Raw genomic sequence first — 25,873 nt, 5'->3', positions numbered from 1 at the left:
TATCAAATTGGACTTTTAAATAATATGTTCAAATGCATTGTAAATTTAATTGTAATTGTAAATGAAACCATTATTAAATGTTTATTTATTATACACTTGTGTACTTTTAACTATTTCCACATCATTAAAGTATATTTCTGAATTGGTTGATTGTTTACATGAGAAAATGAAGGACCAGAATTCCTACAGCTCAATACCATCAAAAGCACATTCACAGTTAAATAGAAATCAGAATTACTGTGGTAAGATAAAGGGGAACAAATAACAGAAATCTGTCACGATTAACAATCTCAGTGATAGGAGCGCTCACTTTTTCTCCTACAGGCAAATAAAAAAAACTGGCATCGCAATCCCACTGTCTCTGTTATAAAATGAATCATGATCCCACTATCTCTGTTATAAATACAGTTGGAAATTATTCACGGGATTTAATAGAAAATGATTTCTTTATTCTGATAATCCGGTCGCTTGATTGGAATTTCATGGGAATTTAAAATGTTAAGACATTCCATTGGAATAAAACATGACCGTTTTTCCATATTATTTGCATAAAAATAATAATACTTTTGGGTGTTTATATTTGTCCTGTTACACACAGTGTGTAATGGAAATGTGTTTGTTTTGCATATCCCAACTCTCCCTGAGACACCCACAGGGAGTGGGGTCACCATTGTACCCCGTCCCTGGAGCAATTAGGGTTAAGTGCCTTGCTGAAGGGTACAGCGCTAGATTATTTATTTTTTTAAGAAAAAAAAAAGAAAAAAATCGGTTTGATTACTGGCCCAACACTAAGCTCAAGGCCATATGATGCCTTTCATACCAATATACAATGGGATCTGGAATGACTGTACAACATAAATTATACAAATACTGAGCTATGTTGTTTTTTTTAAGATATTATTTAATACTGATACAGTTGCACAGAGAAAGAGATTTGGTTCAACAAGCAATAAATTATTTTTTTATTTTTTATTATTGGCATCCCTGTTTTCAATAAACCCTAACACTCCCCTTGCCAGGATTAGAATGTTTTATGAGACTGGAGAACACATTGGGAGGGATCTAGAACACATTGGGAGGGATCTAGAACACATTGGGAGGAATCTAGAACACATTGGGAGGGATCTAGAACACATTGGGAGGAATCTAGAACACATTGGGAGGAATCTAGAACACATTGGGAGGAATCTAGAACACATTGGGAGGGATCTAGAACACATTGGGAGGGATCTAGAACACATTGGGAGGAATCTAGAACACATTGGGAGGGATCTTAGACCATTCCTCTATACAGAATCTTTCCAGATGCTTGATATCTTTCGTTTGCCCTTATGCACTGCCCTCTTCAATTCAAGCCACATTGTTTCAGTGGAGTTCAAGTATGGACGGCCATTGGCCATTGCAAAAGGTTGATTTTGTGGAAAATTATAATAATTTTTTTTGGGGGGGGGTTATTGTATTGCTGGAAGATTCACTTTCGACAAAGTTTCACCATCCTGGCAGAGGCAACCTGGTTTTTGGTTAAAATGTCCTGGTACTTGGTAAAATTAATGATGCCGTTGACATTAACAAGGGCCCCAGGCACAGCAGAAGCAAAATAGCCCCATAACATCAAAGATCCACCACTATATTTTATAGTAGACATGAGGTATTTTCCAACATGCTTGTCCTTTCGAAGGCCAAATCCCACCGCAAGTGTACGTGGCTAAAGAGCTCTATTTTAAATCTCATATGACCATAGCAGTGGTTCTAATCCAAGCGCCAATGCCGTTTAGCAAACTCCCGGCGTTTTCACATTTGTTGGATGACATGAAAGTAGAGCTCTTTGGCCAGGCACACCAGTGGGGGGGGTTTGGCCTTCGAAATAAACTATGAACATGCAGAAAATACTGTCAAAAATGGTGGTGGTCGAAGAGCCATCCTATTATGTTCTCCAATCTCATAAAATACTTTTGAGAAAGGGTTTAGTGGCGATCCTCACATGGGTCCTGGATCGTTTACAAAAAACAGAGCCATTTGACCCCTATCTTTTTTTTAGATTTGTATTTTATTAATTGAAAAAATATATAATCTATTTCTCTGAGCAGTTTGTTTTGCATATAATATTTAAACAATAAGGCCCGAGGGGGTGTGGTATATGACCAATATACCACGGCTAAGGGCTGTTCTTAAGTACGACACAACGCAGAGTGCCTGGACACAGCCCTTACCTGTGGTATATTGTGCATATACCCCACCCCCTCGGGCCTTATCGTGTAATTATACCATGGCATTGTTGAATAATGGTTTCTGATTGAAGTGAAGGAGAGCCGGCAATATTTTCCTATAACGCATGGTAGAATTCAATGGCTATAGTTCATTGAGCTACTTTTGAAAGCAAAAGTCAAATTGAAAACATTGTTGGCATTGTTGAATTCGATTTTCATAATAGCAAGCCATGGGCTGGTTTGCTAAACTGGCAAGTCTGCTTGTCGGGTTACCAAGGCAACTACTGTAGCTTATCTAGTAAACTTGCGAGCTACTTCAGTGAATTTTGACAACATTTCTACCAGCAAACACTGCTCGACGTGGGCAAGAGCTCACCGGAGCGGAGTTCCAGCACCTCAAATGTTCTACTGCTTGAGTTGCTGTTTCTCTTATAGAAGTATTGTGGAGCTCCTGCAGCTAAATATAAAAACAGTACCAGCACCCAAAATGTGTACCAGAACCTATTTCACTCCAAGTAAAACACCGCCTGCAAATTAACACATTTCTAGTGGCAGAGTTTTTCAATTTAAATTACTTTATATATGGGGGATACAATCATCCCAGCTCTGCAGATTTTGCTGCGAAGAGACATAATCATTAGATCATTTATTTTGGTACTGTCCATACGTAGGTTGTTTTTGGTTACAGGTTCAGGAATGGCTGAAGAATTGAAACATTTTCCTGAAACTAACTCTGCAAATAGCACTGCTGGGTGATTTAAAAAGTCATAGTCAATCAATCAATAATACTCTTAGCAAAAATGTTTATCTTTAAATATACAATATGTAGATTGGGCAGGAAAGGTTCAGAACTTTTGTGAAACATCACAGCACAGCTGAAAAATACATGGCTGTCACGCCCTGACCTTAGAGAAATAAAACAGCTCTCTATTTGGTTAGGTCAGGGTGTGATGTTGGGTGGGCATTCTATGTTGTCTGTTTCTTTGTTTTTGGCCGAGTGTGGTTCCCAATCAGAGGCAGCTGTCTATCGTTGTCTCTGATTGGGAATCATACTTAGGCAGCCCTTTTTCCCCACCTGTGATTGTGGGATCTTGTTTTTTGTGTAGCTGCCTGTGAGCAGCCCAGAACGTCACGTTTTCCTCCTGTTTGTTGTTTGCCGAGTTTCATCTTCATTAAAAAGATGTGGAATTCTATGCACACTGCGTCTTGGTTTATTTAGGAGTTTGAAGATAGTGAACGTGACAATGGCAAATAGAAGTAAAAACTGGATGGTGTTCAGAGATAGATGGGAGGGGTTGAGTGGAGACGAAGGATGGGAATAAAAACGAACAAAAGATAACTATTGTAAAATATACTGTACTGTGTCCATAAAATGTATAAGCTGGAAGTAGAAGCCTAAGTGTTTTTCATTAGTTTACTCCAATTAGGGAAAGGACGGTAGGGTTTGTGGAAAATATATAAAAACAATACATTTAAGTTCATCTACTATGAAATAACACATGGAATCATGGAGTAGACAAAAGTGTTAAATCAAAATATATTTTATATTTGAGATTCTTTAAAGTAGCCACCCTTTGCCTTGATGACAGCTTTGCACACTCTTGACATTCTCTCAAATAGCTTCATGAGGTAGTCACCTGGTATGAACTTAAATTATCAGGTGTGTCTTGTAATTGGTGCAATTTCTATCCTTAATTCTAAATGCATTTGAGTTAGTTGTTGTGAGAGCCCCATTTTGGTAAAAGACCAAGTCCATATTATGGCAAGAACAGCTCAAATAAGCAAAGAGAAATGACGTTCCATCATTGCTTTAAGAAACAAAGGTCAGTCAATACAGAACATTTCAAGAACTTTGAAAGGCTCTTCAAAAGCGCAGAAAAAACCATCAAGCTCTATTATGAAACTGGCTCTCATGAGGACCGCCACAGGAAAGGAAGACCCAGAGTTACCTCTGCTGCAGAGGATAAGTTCATTAGAGTTACCAGCCTCAGAAATTGCAGCCCAAACAAATGCTTCACACAGTTCAAGTAACAGACACATCTCAACATCATCTGTTCAGAGGAGACTGCATGAATCAGCCCTTCATGGTCGAATTGCTGCAAAGAAACCACTACTAAAGGACACCAATAATAAGAAGAGACTTGCTTGGGCCAAGAAACACGAGCAATGGACATTAGACCGGTGGAAATCTGTCCTTTGGTCTGATGAGTCTAAATTTTAGATTTTTGGTTCTTTGTGAGACGCAGAGTAGGTTTGTGTGGTTTGTGTGGTATGGTCCCGTGTGGCTCAGTTGGTAGAGCATGGTGTTTGCAATGCCAGGGTTGTGGGTTTGATTCCCACGGGGGACTAGTATGGAAAAAAAATAAAAAAAATAAAAATGTATGAAATGTATGCATTCACTACTGTAAGTCGCTCTGGATAAGAGCATCTGCTAAATGACTAAAATGTTTAAAAAAAAAATCCCACCGTGAAGCATGGAGGAGGTGTGGTGGTGCTTTGCTGGTGACAGTCAGTGATTTATCTAGAATTTCAAGGAACACTTAACCAGCATGGCTACCACAGCATTCTGCAGTGATACGCCATCCCATCTGGTTTGCGCTTAGTGGGACTATCATTTGTTTTTCATCAGGACAATGATCCAAAACACCTCCAGGCTGTGTAAGGTCTATATGACCAAGAAGGAGAGTGATGGAGTGATGCATCATATGACCTGGCCTCCGCAATCACCCGACCTCAACCCAATTGAGATTTTTTTGGGGATGAGTTGGACCGCAGAGTGAAGGAAATAATGTATATAATAATCAAATAATGTCTAAATAGGCAGAGGTCCTTGTCAATGGCATGTCAATCCATTACTCCATGATAATCCATAGAAGGATTTATCGACATTCTAAATGTCTTCGGTCAAAAGTAGTTCCCTAAATAGGGAATAGGGTCTCATTTTGGAGTCACGCAAGGCATTGGGAAAGGGATAGTTTAGTATGCACAAGCCAATGAAAATGAAAATTGCAAAAAATATAATCGAGAGTGCTTTCCTTCAATCATTGTTACATCCCTTCTGACATAACTGACAGTTCTAAGTAAACCACTCTTAGTCTTTTTCCCATCTTCCCATTCTAACACAGGCATAATGACGAGTTCAGTTGAATTCCACTGACTGTGTTGCTATCATTTCACCTTAGTTCCTGGAGCTAAATACATGATGAACATTCTGTGGTTCCTGGAGATAAATACATGATGAACATTCTGTGGTTCCTGGAGCTAAATACATGATGAACATTCTGTGGTTCCTGGAGATAAATACATGATGAACATTCTGTGGTTCCTGGAGATAAATACATGATGAACATTCTGTGGTTCCTGGAGATAAATACATGATGAACATTCTGTGGTTCCTGGAGATAAATACATGATGAACATTCTGTGGTTTAAAACTTCCATGTCTGATTTTAATAACATTTAAATTGGGAAAAGATGAAAAATTACATAAAATAATTGGATCAAACTGAACTTCATAAATGATATCTGATAACCAACCCTTGGGCAGACACACGTTTAATAATTCAATTATACATTATAAAAATGCTTCTTTTATCCAAAACAAAGTCAGTAATAACAAATAGCAACTCAATAGTTAACCACGGTATGTCGATTGGTGACTATGTATTTACTGTGGTATTCTCAGAACACTTTTCTAATGAAAATAAAACTCAAAACAATGTTTCTGTGTCTTACGATCCAGCTGTCACATTTCTGTTGTTTTCTTGTTTCCAATTGTGGAAGTACTGTCCAACAAGCATTCCACAACCACAGACCACTTCTCTAAATTGAAGACACACTTCAGGTCGTATTTTCCCCATCTCTCCCTGCTACATAGTGCAATCGTCATCAGCGTAACCGCTACACAGAGTGGCCCTTTTTAAATAACTAATTACAAGCCGTTCCGTCTGAGTAGGCTTGTTACACTGGGGTTCTCCACGTCTTTCCTCCGTTTCTAAACGTTTCTGATGCTATTTTACATATCTATAGGAAACAGGGGGTCTTAAAAACGCAAAACGATGCACACACACACACACTCAGAGACCTGCTCCCCAATAAGCATATCTATAGGACGGAGAGGGTCACATCAAGTGATTTCATTACCTAACAGCCTATAAAAATTTGAAACAACTCTTACACCTCCAACAGAATGAGCATCAGGTCTGATGTCACAGCTGATGTCATAAAAGACAGCTGGCAGCCATAATACCTCAGTGTATTGTGTTCAAGAAACAACGCACAGGTTCTACACAGCCTCGTTAAAACGTTAATGTGGAGTAACAGTACACACTTTCACTATTGTACATAGGAAGAGAACCGGCAATGCTTACAGTATGACAGCCATAAAATTAACATAGAGAAACATTTATAATACACACCTGAATATATCTTTATACAAAAGCAATCCTTATAACAGTATATCATTTAAATAATATACTATCTTAAAAATCTTTGTGTTATATGAATGACTATATATGCACAGCTATGTTATTGTGGTCATGTCCTGTTTTGGGAGGACACACAAATGTGTTTATTCAACATTGTCAATTTTCCTTTTTTGATTTATGTGAAATATTTACTCTGGATCACAGGTGGACAATCTCACGAGAGGGCCGTGAATCTCATTGAATCATATTGTGTTAGCGATCCACTAGCTAGAGTCCCTGGCCCCTAAATCCGTTTTATTCCAGGCTGTGACAGTTCACCTGGTGTTGGTCTCATTGTTTTATTCCAGTCTGTGGTTGCTTTCCTGGTGTTGGTCTGATTGGGACCTCTGTTTATTCCAAGTCTGTATTCTCTGACCCTCATCCTCAGGTTGTCCCCCAACAAACATCACTGACAAACTGAAACGGTCCACCCACACAGACAGTGCGATGAAGAAGGAGCAACAGTGCCTCTTCAACCTCAGGAGACTGAAGAAATGTGGCTTGTCACCAAAAACTATCACAAACTTTTAGAGATGAACAATTGAGAGCATCCTGTCGGGCTGTATCACCGCCTGGTACGGCAATTGCACCGCCCGCAACCGCAAAGCTCTCCAGAGGGTGGTGCGGTCTGCAAACTATCTGCCCTCCAGGACACCTACAGCACACGATGTCACAAGACGGCCAAAAAGACCATCAAGGACAATAACCACCCGAGCCACTGCCTGTTCACCCCGCTATCATTTTGAATGCGAGGTCAGTACAGGTGCATCAGAGCTGGGACGGAGAGACGATCTCAAGGCCATCAGACTGTTTATGTATTTTTTGGCTTTATTTAACTAGGCAAGTCAGTTTAAGAACAAATTCTTAAATAGCCATCACTAGCAGATTAGAAGGTGCTGCCCTACATACATAGACTTACATTTTACATTTTAGTCATTTAGCAGACGCTCTTATCCAGAGCGACTTACAGTAGTGAATGCATACATTTCATATATGTATATATTTTTTTTTTTCCGTAGTGGAAAAGCTCTGACGAAGGCCGTTAGGCCGATACGTAAGCTTATTAAATATCACGGATACTATCAAGAACAGTGTGCGGTTTCCTTTTTTTCCTTCCGTACTGGACTTGAAATCACTGTTGATAATGGAACACTAGTCACTAGGTAGTCACTAGGTAACCTAGTGGTTAGAGCGTTGGACTAGTAGTGTGATCCTAACTGACCTAAAACAGGGACATTTTTACTAGGATTAAATGTCAGGAATTGTGAAAAACGGAGTTTAAATGTATTTGGCTAAGGTTTATGTAAACTTCCGACTTCAACTGTACATTCTTAATTCAATTTCTTTACTTAAGATTGTGTTTACTGTTAGATATTACTGCACTGTCAGAGCTAGAAGCACAAGCATTTCGCTACACCCACAATAACATCGTGCATGTGACCAATAACATCTTCTAAACACATGTACAGATGAAGTCAGAAGTTTACATATAGCTTAGCTAATTACATTTAAACTCAGTTTCTCAATTCTTGACATTTAATCCTAGTAAAAATTCCCTGTTTTAGGTCAGTTAGGATCACCACTTTATTTTAAGAATGTGAAATGTCAGAATAATATTAGAGAGAATGATTTATTTCAGCTTTTATTTCTTTCATCACATTCCCAATGGGTCAGAAGTTTACATACACTCAATTTGTATTTGGTAGCATTGTATTTAAATTGTTTAACTTGGGTCAAACGTTTCGGGTAGCCTTCCACAAGCTTCCCACAATAAGTTGGGTGAATTTCAACCCATTCCTCCTGACAGAGCTGGTGTAACTGAGTCAGGTTTGTAGGCCTCCTTGCTTGCACACTCTTTTTCAGTTCTGCCACAAATTTTCTATAGCATTGAGGTCATGGCTTTGTGATGGCCACTCCAATACCTTGACTTTGTTGTCCTTAAGCCATTTTGCCACAACTTTGGAAGTATGCTTGGGGTCATTGTCCATTTTTGAAGACCCATTTAGGACCAAGCTTTAACTTCCTGACTGAAGTCTTGAGATGTTGCTTCAGTATATCCACATAATTTTCCTACCTCATGATGCCATTTATTTTGTGTAGTGCACCAGTCCCTCCTGCAGAAAAGCACCCCCACAACATGATGCTGCCACCCCCGTGCTTCACGGTTGGGATGGTGTTCTTCGGTTTGCAAGCCTACCCCTTTTTCCTCCAAACATAACGATGGTCATTATGGCCAAACAGTTCTATTTTTGTTTCATCAGACCAGAGGACATTTCTCCAAAAAGTACAATCTTTGTCCCCATGTGCAGCTGCAAACCGTAGTCTGGCTTTTATATGGCGGTTTTGGAGAGGTGGCTTCTTCCTTGCTGAGCGGCCTTTCAGGTTATGTTGATATAGGACTCGTTTTACTGTGGATACAGATACTTTTGTACCTGTTTCCTCCAGAATCTTCACAAGGTCCTTCTCTGTTGTTCTGGGATTGATTTTCAGCCAAAACTATAGTTTGTTAACAAGAAATTTGTTGAGTGGTTGAAAAATGAGTTTTAATGACTCCATTATGACTCCACAAAGTATATGTAAACTTCCGACTTCAACTGTATGTGACCAAAAACATCTGCTAAACACGTGTATGTGACCAATAATATTTGATTTGATTTGGAACATTAATTATTCCCCTCATTGATTCTGGCCCAATCCTCAATCCTAAAATAAATATATAAATACATATTTTAATAAACACCCAGCTAACCCGGACTGCTGTGGTGTGTGCATGTGTGTTCGCACTCGCTTGCGTGAGGTCTCAGGCTCTCCTCCTCTCAGCCTCTCAGGCTCTCCTCCGCTCAGCCTCTCAGGCTCTCCTCCGCTCAGCCTCTCAGGCTCTCCTACGCTCAGCCTCTCAGGCTCTCCTCCGCTCAGCCTCTCAGGCTCTCCTACGCTCAGCCTCTCAGGCTCTCCTCCGCTCAGCCTCTCAGGCTCTCCTCCTCTCAGCCTCTCAGGCTCTCCTCCGCTCAGCCTCTCAGGCTCTCCTCCGCTCAGCCTCTCAGGCTCTCCTCCGCTCAGCCTCTCAGGCTCTCCTCCGCTCAGCCTCTCAGGCTCTCCTACGCTCAGCCTCTCAGGCTCTCCTCCGCTCAGCCTCTCAGGCTCTCCTCCTCTCAGCCTCTCAGGCTCTCCTACGCTCAGCCTCTCAGGCTCTCCTCCTCTCAGCCTCTCAGGCTCTCCTCCGCTCAGCCTCTCAGGCTCTCCTCCGCTCAGCCTCTCAGGCTCTCCTCCGCTCAGCCTCTCAGGCTCTCCTACGCTCAGCCTCTCAGGCTCTCCTCCGCTCAGCCTCTCAGGCTCTCCTACGCTCAGCCTCTCAGGCTCTCCTCCGCTCAGCCTCTCAGGCTCTCCTCCTCTCAGCCTCTCAGGCTCTCCTCCGCTCAGCCTCTCAGGCTCTCCTCCGCTCAGCCTCTCAGGCTCTCCTCCGCTCAGCCTCTCAGGCTCTCCTCCGCTCAGCCTCTCAGGCTCTCCTCCGCTCAGCCTCTCAGGCTCTCCTCCGCTCAGCCTCTCAGGCTCTCCTCCGCTCAGCCTCTCAGGCTCTCCTACGCTCAGCCTCTCAGGCTCTCCTCCGCTCAGCCTCTCAGGCTCTCCTCCGCTCAGCCTCTCAGGCTCTCCTCCGCTCAGCCTCTCAGGCTCTCCTCCGCTCAGCCTCTCAGGCTCTCCTACGCTCAGCCTCTCAGGCTCTCCTACGCTCAGCCAGTCAGTCTCTCAGCCTCATCCTCTCAGCCAGTCAGTCTCTCCTCCTCTCAGCCAGTCAGCCTCCCAGTGAGTCCCTTAGCCAGTCAGCCAGTCAGCCTCTCAGCCAGTCAGGCAGGTGGCTATCCTCTATCCTGCTGCTGCAGTGAGTTTGCTGAGATTAGCTCCCTCTGCTTTGTCCAATATGATTTCTTTCACTGATGGTGGTGGTGGGGGGTATCGGTTGTGTGTGTGTGTGTGTGTGTGTGTGTGTGTGTGTGTGTGTGTGTGTGTGTGTGTGTGTGTGTGTGTGTGTAGGTGTGTTAGGGTTTAATAGCGGGTAACCACGTTACCGTGATTTCCGCCCAAACCCACACCGTTTTCCTGGATAAATAAATGCCAAAAAAATTATAAATTATAATAAATTATTTCTATAAACAGCATGACGTGAAATGGAACTCTTAAATGATATGCTATGTCTACATCTGGCTGCTCTGTGGCCTTCTCTGCTCTGCTCTGCTTCCTGTATGACTAATCAACATCACTCAGGGTGGGGACAGACAATACATCTCATATGAAGCGCAGTTCAGCTGCTAACTGATGACAGGTACATTTGCTGCAGTGTAGCCAAATGCTACACTAATATTAGGACTAATATATCTGAATGTGTGTCGATCTTTCTGGCTTTTCGGGGTCCCCTTATTTTTTTATTTATTTTTTTTTCATTGTAAAGACAATTACAAAATTTGTTTGCATTGGCAAAGTTTTAAACTCTACATTCAAAAGGCACTCGCACATTTGAGCAATCTTTTAAACTCTAAAATGTAAAATGTAGATTTCTAAATATTCATGTGTAACGGGGGTTGGCATGTAAAAACGTGTAATATTTGGAAAGAAGATATCTGGGAGATTATGAGGAAATGATCAGTAAATAGATAGGTAGTACACAGTTCAGAATACACAAGATCAAGCACACACAAAATAACAGTTATTTTTTAATATATTTTTTTTGAAAGTCATCTTTCATTGACAAACTATACGTGAATTATTGATGACTAGAGCTGGAAACATTTCAGATGGCTTCCAAAAACATGTGAACAATATCAGAAGAAAAAAATGGGATTGATAGACCCTAACAACTAGAAATGATGTGGTCACTGGACTTTTCCAAGTGTCCCTAAACCTCTCCAAAGTGTCATATGTCTGTAAATTAGATCATTCCAGTGCTATTACATATTTGCAATCTTTAAATGCTATTTGTTCAGTATAAAAACACAACAATTTCTACCATATCAACCTCACTCAAACATTGTGGTGGTGTTATGGGGGTATCCAGGGTACATTCAAGTGTCCTTTCAACCTCTCCAAAGTGTCCGAATGTGGTAAATGCACAGTTTTTTTGGACACTGGATGTGCCTCTTACTTTGTCCCACCCAGGTCCCTGGAAAGCTTATCTCATTGGCTACAAGAATGCCAAGGTGCCATAGTAGCCAATCACCTATGTGATTGGACTCGCACAGCAAGTAAGCAGGCAACATCAGATGTATTATTGCGCAAAGATCTAGTCACTCAGTGGACATTGGATGTTGCCATTAAGTCATGCATCATCAGATAACATTGGCAATGGGCTAGATTTGTTCCTACCAACCTAAGGATTCATTTGATACCTCCCATCGAGATGTAGCTCAAACACAGACCAAATTGAAGCTTATCTTGTAAGATGTTTGCTGTTTGGTGAAAACGTTGTGTAAAGTAATCGGGGCTGGTGATCAATAACGGTAGGTCACAGGCAGACACAAAAAAAGATATCCTCATGTTCTGTGGAGTCCCGCCTTTCGGTGTGTATCAACATATTCAGTGTTAATTTTGTTCGTGCTTCACAATGCTCACCAGAATGTAGGTAGCAGCCATCTTGAAATTAGGTCATCGGCTCAGCCTTTCCTTTATAATTGTTTATGCCCATATACGGTAGTAAGTCACACCAAAGATTTAAAAGGCACCAATCAATAGCCAAGATAGTCCGTTTTCTGAAGCCACCTTGCTTTTGCAGATAGGGGCTACCGTTCTCACACCAGACTGAACTGAATAAAAATAAAACAAACATGGTCCCCAAATATGTGGACTTTACATGTAAGAGGATTTATTAAAACAGCCTATCACTCGAATAATGTTGCTTTAAATCGGTGCACACTCAAGCACTCTCTCTTAGTCTCTCTCTCTCTCTCTCTCTCTTTGTCAATTCCATTCAAAATTTGCATCAAAAATAGATAAGCCTTCTCAAGATTGATGTACACTGAGTGTACAAAATATTAGGAAAACCTGCTCTTTCCATGACAGAATGATCAGGGGAATACAGGTGAAAAGCTATGATTCCTTATTGATGTCACTTGTTAAATCCACTTCAATCAGTGTAGATGAAGGAGAGGATACAGTTTAAAGAAGGATTTTTAAGCCTTGAGACAATTGAGACGTGGATTGTGTATTGTGTGCCATTCAGAGGGTGAATGGGCAAGACACAAAATAATTAAGTGCCTTTGAACAGGGTATTATAGTAGGTGCCAGGCACACCAGTTTGTGTCAAGAACTGCAACGCTGCTGTGTTTTTCATGATCAACAGTTTCCCATGTGTATCAAGAATGATCCACCACCCAAAGGAGATCCAGCCAACTTGACACAACTGTGGGAAGCATTGGAGTCAACATGGACCAGCATCACTGTGGAACGCTTTAGCCACCTTGTAAAGCTAGCTAGATTTTATTTAACTAGGCAAGTCAGTTAAGAACAAATTCTCACCATCCCCATCCACAACACTCTAGCAAAACCAAACGCTACTAGGAGATAACAGAGCTCACTGTTGCCTCTAGTGGCCAGTTTCCACGTAGTCTCCCGACATCCTCAGACTTGGATGGACGTCAGATATTGACTTGTATCACAGGTGAACTGGCTGAATAGGCTGTCGATTTATTCATTCAGACCCATAACCATTCAGATGGTGGTAGGCTAAAACACTTATTAATTCAGACCCATAACCATTCAGACCCATAACCATTCAGACCCATAACCATTCAGACCCATAACCATTCAGATGGTGGTAGGCTAAAACACTTATTAATTCAGACCCATAACCATTCAGACCCATAACCATTCAGACCCATAACCATTCAGACCCATAACCATTCAGATGGTGGTAGGCTATAACAGTTATTAATTCAGACCCATAACCATTCAGACCCATAACCATTCAGATGGTGGTAGACTATTGCAGTTATTTATTCAGACCCATAACCATTCAGACCCATAACCATTCAGACCCATAACCATTCAGACCCATAACCATTCAGACCCATAACCATTCAGATGGTGGTAGACTATAACAGTTATTAATTCAGACCCATAACCATTCAGACCCTTAACCATTCAGACCCATAACCATTCAGACCCATAACCATTCAGATGGTGGTAGACTATAGCAGTTATTCATTCAGACCCATAACCATTCAGACCCATAACCATTCAGATGGTGGTAGACTATAACAGTTATTAATTCAGACCCATAACCATTCAGACCCATAACCATTCAGATGGTGGTAGGCTATAACAGTTATTAATTCAGACCCATAACCATTCAGACCCATAACCATTCAGATGGTGGTAGACTATAACAGTTATTAATTCAGACCCATAACCATTCAGACCCATAACCATTCAGATGGTGGTAGGCTATAACAGTTATTAATTCAGACCCAAAACCATTCAGACCCATAACCATTCAGATGGTGGTAGACTATTGCAGTTATTTATTCAGACCCATAACCATTCAGACCCATAACCATTCAGACCCATAACCATTCAGACCCATAACCATTCAGACCCATAACCATTCAGATGGTGGTAGGCTATAACAGTTATTAATTCAGACCCATAATCATTCAGACCCATAACCATTCAGACCCATAACCATTCAGACCCATAACCATTCAGACCCATAACCATTCAGATGGTGGTAGGCTATAACAGTTATTAATTCAGACCCATAACCATTCAGACCCATAACCATTCAGACCCATAACCATTCAGACCCATAACCATTCAGATGGTGGTAGGCTATAACAGTTATTAATTCAGACCCATAACCATTCAGACCCATAACCATTCAGACCCATAACCATTCAGACCCATAACCATTCAGATGGTGGTAGACTATAACAGTTATTAATTCAGACCCATAACCATTCAGACCCATAACCATTCAGACCCATAACCATTCAGATGGTGGTAGACTATAACAGTTATTAATTCAGACCCATAACCATTCAGACCCATAACCATTCAGACCCATAACCATTCAGATGGTGGTAGGCTATAACAGTTATTAATTCAGACCCATAACCATTCAGACCCATAACCATTCAGACCCATAACCATTCAGACCCATAACCATTCAGACCCATAACCATTCAGACCCATAACCATTCAGACCCATAACCATTCAATCTTTGTAAAGAGAAAAGAAAACCATCTCATTCCTGTCCTATATTATTCAAGCAAGTCATTACAATGATACTGATAAGGAAAACACAACATATTTCATTTAACTGTTGAGACAGAGGAAGGAGTCGTGAAAGGCAATTTGTATTTAATTGTTTCATGTATTTTTGGGGGGCCCGGGAGGGGGGGGGTACTGTGTTATTATTGAGGGTTCAGATATTTTCAGAAGACTCTGCTGTCCTAACTGGTTCCCCCATATACTACAGTATATTTCAATACAGTACAAATAAAACTGTCCACATACAAAAAGATTACTGGAGCTAGTTTCATTTATTTACCCAAGATTCCTGGAGCTAGTTTCATTTATTTACCCAAGATTACAGGAGCTAGTTTCATTTATTTACCCAAGTGACCATACATTTATTGGCTTTTTGTCACGTCCTGACCATAGAAAGCTGTTATTTTCTATGGTAGAGTAGGTCAGGGCGTGACAGGTTTAGATTTTCTATGTTGTTATGTTCTAGTTTCGTATTTCTATGTTGGGCTTTTTTTTGGGATGATCTCCAATTAGAGGCAGCTGGTCATCGTTGTCTCTAATTGGAGATCATACTTAAGTAGTTGTTTTTGAGTAAGTGTATGTTGTAACTCTTCGTCACGGTTTGTTGTTTTTGTTCGTTCAGTTTATTGTGTATGTATTGCATAGTTTCACAGTCTCAAAAAAAAAAAGTGGAACGATACACACGCTGCGCTTTGGTCCGCTCCTTCCTACGACAACCGTGACAGAATCTCCCACCACAAAGAGACCAAGCAGTGTGTTCCGGAGCAATGGGCCTGGGAAGACATCCTGGACAGAAAGGGATCCTGGACGTGGGAGGAAATCCAGGTTGCATGGCATCGCCTTCCATGGGAACAGGTGGAGGCAGCGAGAGCAGAGCGGCGACGAGACAAGGAACTAGCACGGCAACGACGGAAGCACGAGAGGCGGGGGGCATCACGGAGAGATTGGCAGAGTCAGGGTGGAGACCTGAGCCAACTCCCTGTGCTTACCGTGGGGAGCGAGTGACTGAGCAAGCACCGTGTTATGCGGTGATGCGCACATTGTCGCCAGTGCGCATTCACAGCCCGGTGCGCTCTGTGTCAGCGCACCACACTTGCAGGGCTAGAGTTAGCATTCAGCCAGGACGGGTTGTGCCAGCTCTACGCTCGAGACCTCCAGTGCGCCTCCACGGCCCAGTATATCCTGTGCCTGCTCCACGCACCCGGCCTCCAGTGAGTCTCTCCAGTCTGGTACGCCCTGTGCCTGCTCCTCGCACTTGCCCTGAGGTGCGTGTTACCAGTCTGGCGTCACCTGTGCCAGCCTCACGCATCAGGCCTCCAGTGCGCCTGCCCAGTCCGGGGTGTCCTGTTCCTGCACCCCGCACTCGCCCTGAGGTGCGTGTTACCAGTCTGGCGCCACCTGTGCCAGCCCCACGCATCAGGCCTCCAGTGCGCATTCCCAGTCCAGAGCTTCCAGCGACAGTTCCCAGTCCGGAGCCTCCTGAGACGGCCCCCAGTCCGGAGCCTCCTGAGACGGCCCCCAGTCCGGAGCCTCCTGAGACGGCCCCCAGTCCGGAGCCTCCTGAGACGGCCCCCAGTCCGGAGCCTCCTGAGACGGCCCCCAGTCCGGAGCCTCCTGAGACGGCCCCCAGTCCGGAGCCTCCTGAGACGGCAGCTAGTCCGGAGCCTCCTGAGACGGCCCCCAGTCCGGAGCCTCCTGAGACGGCCCCCAGTCCGGAGCCTCCTGAGACGGCCCCCAGTCCGGAGCCTCCTGAGACGGCAGCCAGTCCGGAGCCTCCTGAGACGGCAGCTAGTCCGGAGCCTCCTGAGACGGCAGCCAGTCCGGAGCCTCCTGAGACGGCCCCCAGTCCGGAGCCTCCTGAGACGACCGCCAGTCCGGGGTCCAGAACCTCCGGTGATGATCCACGGTCCGGGTCCTTCGGCGACGATCCAGGGTTCGGTGACACAAAAGCGGAGGGATCAGCAGGCGGAGCAGGGACTACGCCCTGAACCGGAGATCATACTTAAGTAGTTGTTTTTCCCACCTGGGTTTGTGGGAGATTGTTTTTCACTAAGAGTATGATGTAACTCTTCATCACGTTTTGTTGTTTTGTCTATTGTGTATTTATTGCACAGTTTCACAGTTTAATAAAGAAAATGTGGAACGATACACACGCTGCGCTTGGTCCGCTCCTTCATCCTGCGGAAACCGTGACACTTTTATTTCTTTCTATCATATGTTTTGGATAACGACACAATCATTTGACCTTTTTGGGGCTTTTGGCTCATAAAACGTATTTACTGTAAAGTAGGGCTCATAAAAAATTTTTTTGGGGAGCTCCTAAAACACATTTAATGTAGGGATCATCAAACACATTCAATGTAGGGCTCATCAGGTGTATTTAGGGCTCATCAGGTGTATTTAATGTAGGGCTCATCAGGTGTATTTAATGTAGGGCTCATCAGGTGTATTTAATGTAGGGCTCATCAGGTGTATTTAATGTAGAGCTCATCAGGTGTATTTAATGTAGGGCTCATCAGGTGTATTTAATGTAGGGCTCATCAGGTGTATTTAATGTAGAGCTCATCAGGTGTATTTAATGTAGGGCTCATCAGGTGTATTTAATGTAGGGCTCATCAGGTGTATTTAATGTAGGGCTCATCAGGTGTATTTAATGTAGAGCTCATCAGGTGTATTTAGGGCTCATCAGGTGTATTTAATGTAGGGCTCATCAGGTGTATTTAATGTAGGGCTCATCAGGTGTATTTAATGTAGAGCTCATCAGGTGTATTTAATGTAGGGCTCATCAGGTGTATTTAATGTAGGGCTCATCAGGTGTATTTAATGTAGGGCTCATCAGGTGTATTTAATGTAGGGCTCATCAGGTGTATTTAATGTAGAGCTCATCAGGTATATTTAGGGCTCATCAGGTGTATTTAATGTAGGGCTCATCAGGCGTATTTAATGTAGGGCTCATCAGGTAGCATCATACTGATCAAAGCTCTAATCAAATCCAGACATATTTTTATGTTTTATATGCTTTAGAATGACACTTTCCGTTTTGGCGGGAAATACCGAGTTATCAGGGAGAAAAGTGATTTAATTATTTGTAAAATACTGTAAAGAAATATAAAACCCTAGTGTGTGGAGTTGGAAAAATCATAAGTACCGTAGAACAACGTTGATAGACATGGGCCCTGTTTGGAAATGTAAAAGCTATGGTCATACATTTACATCCACGAGTATGTACTGTAATACCCGCCGACTAAATACAAAACACCCCGTATCTTCTATTAATTTCAACGTCTTCCACAGCCTTCTCCTAGTCCTTATCAGTAGGGACATCCGCGTTTGGCAGTTTGTCTGGTTACTGGATACCTCTCACAGGGATCCTAGGTGGTTCAGGAGACAGCGTGCCTGGCCTGCTCGTCAGGGTGGAGACCGGATTCCTCCTGTCCCTCCGCTGACTTCCTCTCCGCCACGACTCCTTCCTCTTCAGTCATCATCAGGACGAAGGATGTTAGCGTGGCGTCGAGGGCGGGGCCATGTTTGGTCATATCCTGTCTGAGGATGAACAAACGTTGCCTTTTCTTTGCTGTTCCACGTTGTTGTCATATTGTCTTTGTCAGGTGCCGGGAGCTCGATTTGACAAGCTGACCAATGAATGTTGAGGGACACTTCCTGTCAGAGACAAGAATAGAGCTGTGGGTAAACTTCACTGTTATCCAAAAACACTTCTGGTTCATTCTTCTTTTATCCGTGAGTGTTTTCCCTCGGAGCAAGGAGGCAGGTTTTGACTGGTTTATTTGTGTTGCCATTGACTACCACGCTGCACTTTAATGTCCAGTGGCTCTGTATGACGGATCAGTGGCAGAAGAAGTACATAAAAATAAAAAAAATAAAAAACATAGTTTATTTTTTAAAATGATGCTAATTATTTCAATATGAATAGGTAAAAGGGCAACGATGCACTACGATCTGAATGTACTCAGCACTAATACACCGTGGTGTCGTATTGGTTTAAAATAGAACAATATATTATCATACCAGGCTTCTACAAAGGAAATACAAGCTCCAACCCCAATTCTCTACTCCCCCCATTTTCAGCCACCCAATTCTCTACCCCCAAATTCTTTACCCCTCCACTCCCTACCCCCACTTACTCTATCCCCACATACTCTACCCCCACATACTCTACCCCCACATACTATACCCCCACATACTATACCCCCATTCTCTGCCCCCAAACCCTATCCCCATTCTCTTCCTACCATGTTCTACCATCCATGCTCTACCCCCATGCTCTACCCCCATTCTCTACCCCCCATATGCTCTACCCCCATTCTCTACCCCCATATGCTCTACCCCCCAATGCTCTCACCCCCAATGCTCTACCCCATGCTTTACCCCCAATGCTCTGACCCCCATGCTCTACCCCCAATGCTCTACCCCAATGCTCTAACCCCCTATGTTCTACCCCCATATGCTGTACACCCCCATATGCTGTACACCCCCATATGCTGTACACCCCCATATGCTGTACACCCCCATGTGCCCTACCCCCCATGCTCTACCCCCAATGCTCCACCCCCAATGCTCTACCCCAATGCTCTAACCCCCAATGCTCTACCCCCAATGCTCTACCCCCATGCTCTAACCCCCAATGCTCTACCCCATGCTCTAACCCCATGCTCTAACCCCCATATGCTGTACACCCCCATATGCTGTACACCCCCATGTGCCCTATCCCCATGCTCTACCCCTCATGCTCTACCCCTCCATGCTCTACCCCATGCTCTACCCCCAATGCTCTACCCCAATGCTCTAACCCCCTATGTTCTACCCCCATATGCTGTACACCCCCATATGCTGTACACCCCCATATGCTGTACACCCCCATGTGCCCTATCCCCATGCTCTACCCCTCATGCTCTACCCCTCCATGCTCTACCCCATGCTCCACCCCCAATTCTCTACCCCATACCCTACCCCTATTCTCTACCCCTCCATGCTGTTCCCCCTGATTCTCTACCCCCCCCATACATTAGCATAAAATAAAGGCCCTCTGAGCATTGCTTACCTTTTACCCAGAGCATGGCCGTCATCTCAGCTGAGCTAAACTGATTCTCGTCTCGACAGACATAGCTCCCCTCGTCAGAGCGGCTGGAGTTGATGATCCTCAGCGTGTTGTTTTAACAGCATTATCTCCCGCCCCCCATTATCTACCCATTCTAACCCCCCATTATCTACCCATTCTAACCCCCCATTATCTACCCATTCTAACTCCCCATTATCTACCCATTCTAACCCCCCATTATCTCCCGCCCCCCATTACCTACCCCCATTCTAACCCCCCATCCTCTACCACCCCCATTATCTACACCCATCCTCTACCGCCCCATTCACTACCCCCATTCTCTACCACCATTCTAACCCCCCATCCTCTACCGCCCCATTCTCTACCCCCTCATGCTCTACCCCCGTTCTCTACCCTCCCCATTCTCAACCCCCCATTCTCTACCCCCATTCTCTACCCCCCATTCTCTACCCCCATTCTCTACCCCCTCATGCTCTACCCCTCATGCTCTACCCCCGTTCTCTACCCTCCCACCTTCTCAACCCCCCATTCTCTACCCCCATTCTCTACCCCCCATTCTCTACCCCCTATATTCTACCACCCCCATTCTCAATCCCCACATGCTCTACCCCACGCTCTACCACCCCAATTCTCTACCCCTTCATGTTCTACCCCCATACTCTACCCCCCTTTTCCTACCCCTTATTCTCTACCCCCCCCATTTAATACCCCCACATTCTCTACCACCACCATTCAATACCCCTCCCCATTTTCTACCCCCCATTCACTATTTTGGGCAAAAATAATGACGACAGATCACATCTCCCTGAACCAAAAATCTAAATTAAAGCAAAAGACAACAGAATAGGTATTTAAAGTAGAATATGTGTTTAAAGTTTAATTTGATTTAGTCCTATTCTTTAAGTTAGATAATTGATTGAGACGGAGACGTGAATCCATCATGTCGAATTTATTAATTTATAGACGAAGTGGATTTAAAAGCCAGACGAAATGAATGGCGCAGACGGAACGATCTTCACAACGACTTAAATAATCTGCACAGAATCTGGAACAGCGTTGATCTTTGTGTAGTTTTAGTTTCATCTCAACTGGGAAGTCTGAGAATTATGTGCATTTTTCAAACACCTGAAACAGCTTTTTTCTTTTTTTCTTGCAATCTTGAGCCATAAGCATTATGTATAATTTATATGAAGAAAAAAAAAATGATTCTTTTTTTTTCTTCTTCTCCATAGGTTTATTGTAAGCATACCTCTTCTTAACTGTTCAATTGTCATTTTAAATGAGTGATGCACATTGATTATAATATATTTTTTACACAACTGCAACACTGGGGGAGAGAGTGGGGTAAGTTACATTCAGCATCACTCCGTCAAGGGAAATATAGTATTTTTTTTCGAACTAAGATATCTACATATATTTCAGGATGTTGCGTATCCATGGAAATAATCAGAAATTCATGTAAAACATTACAGTTTTGAAAACATAACTCTTGGCACAATTTACTCTGTGTTGGTTGAGCCGCTGGACAGGGTAAATTAAGCCACCTATACATTTCTGTAGTGAATTAAACATTAAAACTTCCTTTAAAACCATGTCTGTCTTTATTTGCCAAACACAAGTCAACTCAATCACAATATGGATTTGTTGTCTTTGAATCATTTTAAGTTTAAAACCTAACAAACCCTTGAAACTTTTTTAAACACTTTTATAATAGGCTTGGCCCTGTTGACACCTTCATATGCCAGCGACAATGCCTTGCATTATACCAGAAAAACGAACAAACAAAACTAATTGCTCAACTTGCCATTGGCACTGCCATTGGCTCAACTTATCCCATTCCCATTGGCTCAACTTATCCCATGGCCATTGGCTCAACTTATCCCATGGCCAATGGCTCAACTTATCCCATGGCCAATGGCTCAACTTATCCCATGGCCATTGGCTCAACTTATCCCATGGCCATTGGCTCAACTTATCCCATGGCCAATGGCTCAACTTATCCCATGGCCAATGGCTCAACTTATCCCATGGCCATTGGCTCAACTTATCCCATGGCCATTGGCTCAACTTATCCCATGGCCAATGGCTCAACTTATCCCATGGCCATTGGCTCAACTTATCCCATGGCCATTGGCTCAACTTATCCCATGGCCATTGGCTCAACTTATCCCATGGCCATTGGCTCAACTTATCCCATGGCCAATGGCTCAACTTATCCAATGGCCATTGGCTCAACTTATCCCATGGCCATTGGCTCAACTTATCCCATGGCTATTGGCTCAACTTATCCCATGGCCAATGGCTCAACTTATCCCATGGCCAATGGCTCAACTTATCCCATGGCCATTGGCTCAACTTATCCCATGGCCATTGGCTCAACTTATCCCATGGCCATTGGCTCAACTTATCCCATGGCCATTGGCTCAACTTATCCCATGGCCAATGGCTCAACTTATCCCATGGCCAATGGCTCAAATTATCCCAAGGAAAACATTTGGACTATATTAGCCCACACAGCTACAATGATGCAATTTCATGCTCGGGTTTATTACCTCATATTGAAGCTGATAGAGACCTCAACTGATGTATAGAACAATTTAAAAATGACCTACTTTGGTTATAAAGCATCATGAAACCTCGGACACAATACATTAATTTAACTTGGTGAAAATCCGTTTTTTTTTTTGGACCTATCTTGTTTACCACTTGTTCAATGTGTGTTCTTCCTTCACAAGACTCCATGAAATGAAAAACTCTTCCTAAATCTTTGTTGAAATTATACATTTGAGAATTTTGTAATGTGTAGCAACCTTGCCAGCAGGCATGCCAGGTAAGATAGTTAGATAAGCTACTCTAACTTGATTGATAGCCTGAAATGGCTTGGTATCTAGTTATGAGGTTGGTAGATTGGGAACCTGTTTTAGCTGGACAGCTAAACCCAACTTCATGACATTAACAGGGGGTTAGTATTACAGACGAACAAGAAAAACATTTTTTTGTTTTATTTATTCGTCAAGAAGGAATCAATAGGCTACATAGCTTGATCAAATTAATTTACAACCATATCCTTCTGCAAGTCCTCGCCATCACGGGCAGCTAAAATCTAATCAACTCTGCACTTTCTCTCTCCTCCACTGACGATACTGTTTGCAAATACTAGAGTATTTAAATGTCCTGCCTAGCTCTGTGGTATACCATGGAAGGAACCACTTACTAGGGAGAATTAGCGGGGACATCGCAAAGCGACATCGAATGTTCAGACACTATAGAGGCTCTAATCTAGAGCGCCTTGTTTAAATTGTGTTTTAAAAGCATTTTTAAACTCACTAAATGGTTATAATGAGTTAGAAAGACATGTAATTAGGGGCAACATATACCATCATCCTAAATTGACATGGTGAATTATTTTGCTGTATGACATTTTATTAGATATATTGTCCTAATTCTCCTAATGTGGACAGTTTCTGGTACTACCTTACACAAGCTTGCATTATCATCACATGAATTGAGTAGAATTACACATCCTTTCAACCCCGGATTGGTGATGTTAAAGTAACTGTCCAGTGAAAATATCACTTTTAAAAAAAAAGTTCATATTATGTTAACCCCTTACCCTTGTGGAAATTAGCCTACATGAATAGGACCAAATGTAAATGTTTCTCGCAGAAGAAATATATAAAAAAGCGTAACCATGGTAGCAACCGAAAGAAAAACACTTTGGAGATTATGTGAAATTATCAGTGAGACACAACAGTTCAGCTGACACGAGACTGAATCCAAACGTTACACTGTTGATTTGATGTGCGTTTTACATTTACTGTACTTTTCTTTATATAATTTGTTAATAATGAAATCTGATAATAATCTGGACATTCAGTAACATAAGGAGAATATTCATTGACATTTTGGAGTAGGTGCAAGATAAGAGAAAAAACGATTGATAATCTCACGACTTCTGCCAAAGTCGATGCCCCTCCTTGTTTGGGGCGGTGCTCGGCGTTCGACGTCACCGGTCTTCTAGCCATCATTGATCCATTTTTTTCATTTTCCATTTGTTTTGTCTTGTCTTCCTACCACACCTGGTTCCAATCCCATTCATTACATGTTGTGTATTTAACCCTTTGGTTCCCCTCATGTCCTTGTCAGAGATTGTTTGTTTGTTATGTGCTCGTGTATTTTGTATTGGTGTGCGACGGGTTAATTTTACCTGTTATTTTATTTATGTACGTTGGTTTTGGAGTTTGTTTTTTATTTCTTTATTAAACTACTCCAGTTATACCAAGTTGGTTTCTTCTGCGCCTGACTTCCCTGCCACCTACACACACGACGATGACAGATAAGGGTTTGAGTGAGAGGACTAACTGGTGTTTCCAAGTGGACAAACCTCTCCAAAGTGTGCACAGTTTCTAAGTCATTTCAATTACTTTGACGAATCAAGGAAATAGCTTTTATGCTTTTATGAGCTCTCCTAGCTGTGAGTAACTGAAGCACACTTGTTGTTTTTAGTTTGGAACCTGCGTCCCCCACCATCACACAATTACTGTTGTTGTTGACGCAATCCCAAAAAAGTTTCATCGTAATATGGGTCAAGTGGGCATCATTTCAAAGCTCTTTCTATTGCCAACATGACCAGCTAAATTATAAAATACGAATTTACAGTGTTAGGCTTTCAAAACACACTTCATGAGAAATAGATTGTAATTTCAGTGTCCATAGAAGGGATTCAACAGATTGTAATTTCAGTGTCCGTAGAAGGGATTCAACAGATTGTAATTTCAGTGTCCATAGAAGGGATTCAAGTGCTTATTCCGCGGCTAATTTTCTTCACAATATGACAAACTCATTGTGTTCAGGACAACCCAGGGCATGACGCCATGTCATCCTTGTAACTGTGGATCAAACATAACAATCATAAACGTTGATACTCTTTAGGAGCTGATCAATAACAAAAATGTGTCATGTTCAACTCGTATCCGGGATGACAGGGGCTACCAAAATAACATTCTTGGCTCACCCTATATGGGTATTTTGTAGCCAAAGCATAAATTTGAAGAAAAAAAACACCTCAAACTTGTCTCTCAAACAGACTCTCAAAATACTTTTCAAAATACTTTTCAATTTCCTCACAGAGTATGATGTCATACTAATGAGGCACGATTTCACCTGGCATAGAACATTTGGTTTTTCATCAGGACACTATTGTTCAGAGGCGCTAGCCAACAACACAGCTAACAACACAGACAACACAAAAACTTCAAACTGAAGCTGGAAAGACTGCAAACTCGCTGCACTTTGTTTCATTTAAAAAAAATATTCAATTGACATTCCTTTGTATATTAAAACCATAAAAATTATGCTAGCTGATTACGACTGGCTGAGAAATGCTGCCTGCCTCTTTCTCTCGTCACAACTCCCAACCCCGACACGTTCATTACTATGAGACAGTTGGAGATCTGAATTTGAAAATTAACACAATTTTGCAAATGTTGGATAGACAGAAAACAAGGTTTATACAAATCTCCTCTGTTGAAAACGAAATGTTAGTCTAAACGAAATGTGAGATAATGTCGAGATGCTTTTATATCCTCTATGGGCTAGGTGGGACGCTTGCGTCCCACCTACTCAACAGCCAGTGTAATCCCGTGGCGCGATATTCAAATACCTTAGAAATGCTATTACTTCAATTTCTCAAACATATGACTATTTTACACCATTTTAAAGACAAGACTCTCGTTAATCTAACCACACTGTCCGATTTCAAAAAGGCTTTACAACGAAAGCAAAACATTAGATTATGTCAGCAGAGTACCCAGCCAGAAATAATCAGACACCCATTTTTCAAGCTAGCATATAATGTCACATAAAC

At 42.5% G+C, this 25,873-nt stretch overlaps 1 pseudogene; it reads right to left on the bottom strand.

Annotated features, from left to right (window-relative positions):
• LOC123730394 (collagen alpha-1(III) chain-like) overlaps window positions 1–25,873 on the bottom strand; it is a 135,979-nt pseudogene that overhangs the window by 78,501 nt on the left and 31,605 nt on the right.

The sequence above is a fragment of the Salmo salar genome, chromosome ssa24 (assembly GCF_905237065.1).
Source record: "Salmo salar chromosome ssa24, Ssal_v3.1, whole genome shotgun sequence".
Classification (NCBI taxonomy): Eukaryota; Metazoa; Chordata; class Actinopteri; order Salmoniformes; family Salmonidae; genus Salmo; species Salmo salar.
Note: the sequence above shows the minus strand (reverse complement) of the source record. Positions and strands in the feature narration are given on the sequence as shown.